The sequence below is a fragment of the Haliotis cracherodii genome, unplaced genomic scaffold (genome assembly GCF_022045235.1).
Source record: "Haliotis cracherodii isolate W230 unplaced genomic scaffold, xgHalCrac1.p SCAF_22, whole genome shotgun sequence".
Taxonomy (NCBI): domain Eukaryota; kingdom Metazoa; phylum Mollusca; class Gastropoda; order Lepetellida; family Haliotidae; genus Haliotis; species Haliotis cracherodii.
Window position 1 is genome coordinate 2,957,377 of NW_027266278.1, and position 1,889 is coordinate 2,959,265.

Below are 1,889 nucleotides of genomic sequence, written 5' to 3' on the forward strand. Positions count from 1 at the left end.
GTATAATTCCGCATGTCCCGATGTGCTTTAAATTGCATCTGAAATATGGGGAAATATAAGTGAACCATTACGCAACGAGTTGACAATTGTTTTAGGTATGCCCGTTTGCGCTAAGACGGAACCCGGTTGCAAAAATGGCCATGAGATGGGCACGAGTAGCTATTCGGCTTGTCCCGGAATAACACGAGTTGGTCACGAATGATTGAAATCACAACAGAACGACAAGACTCACTTGCTAAATTATTTCAGTAAGCGCAACTAGTATGACGTCACAAGGTCCAGTGTGACACAGTAAATGTGACGTCACAGTTGGATGAATTGTTTGATAGGCAGCAGAAGTTGACGGATGACAACGTTTCGGTATAAATCCTTATACCGTTGTCAAGCAAGGCTGACTTGTCCTGGTTGACAACGGTATAAGGATCTATACCGAAACTAGGTCTTTACAGTATTAAAGAAGTTGTTGTCCTTACATGGTGTCTACTTTGTCACAGTTGGAGATATATAAGCACCACTTTCTTACTTGCGCGTGAGACCGTGAAGATCCGGAATAGAATTGGTCTTCAGCAACCCATGCTTGCCGTAAAAGGCGACCATGCTTGTCGTAAGAGGCGACTAACGGGATCGGGTGGTCAATCTCGCTGACTTGGTAGATGCTTGTCATTGATTCAAATTGCATGGATTGATGCTCATGATGTCAATCACTGGGTTGTCTGATCCAGACTCGGTCATTTACAGACCGCCGTCATATAGCTGGAATATTGCTGAGTGCGGCGTTAAACAACAAAGGCACAAGTGAAGATATCACCCGTATTAACAAACATACAGCTGTATTACACATCGAGTAATACCAAAGCACGTGCTTATGTACTCCGGGAACAAGTTTCACGAATAAATATTAAAAACACTCAACATCCCTGGGCTTATTCAAACATTGCGTAAAGAGATGATAGAGCAGCTTATGCACACACGATGACCCCAGCAAACCGTGTTGCTAGGCTGACGTCACATGACATTGTTTTGCCGGTGGATCTTGCAACAGAATTCCAAAAAATAGATCATAGAGTATTGTGACGTGATTGGTAAACTTTGAGGTGCAAGGCCCCGTTCCACAAGTCGATCGCAGCGCAACGACTGGTACGTCATCGTTTGTTTGTTTGGTTGTTTTGTGCCACACTCAGCAGTATTCCAGCCATGGAGCTATATGACGGCGGTCTGTAAATAATCCAGTCTGGACCAGACAATCCAGTGATTGACATCGCTCGTCAGATACCAGAACTTTTAACTAGTTTTATAAAATTGGTATTACACGGTAGTTCGTGTTGTATTCTAAGTATAATATATACTTCAGTGTGAAAGACTGAGTTTTCTGAAGTTGAGAAAAAGTGATATTTTCTCTGCTGCTTATATTCTTTTAAGATTTTGCAATCTCGGAACTACTGTTAAAGTCGCAATTACAAACGGTGGTGAAATAAATTACCCTGCGTATAAGGTATGGAGAATTTACGTTTCAATACCTTAAAGAACAAAAATAATTTGTCGACAAGTACACATAAAGCAAATAAATAGGGGGGGGGATATTTTCACTCGTGGCTACTTGTGAAAATATATCCTTTCCCCCGTCACTCGAAGAGAGAAACACGAAATTTCACTTAACACGTGAAATACGCTCCATATATATATATATATATATATATTGCTTCTTAAACTTGTAGTAAGTTTTCATGATGTGTTACTGACCATACGGTATAAATGTGTTTAGCTGGGCCCCGTCTCTAATATCACAATATCGCAAGTTGACGACGCGCATAGGGAGCCGGGAACCAGCTTATAAATGTGCGTGGTTAAAAAAATGGCGTGTGCGCATGACGTCACGAGTGTGCTTGATT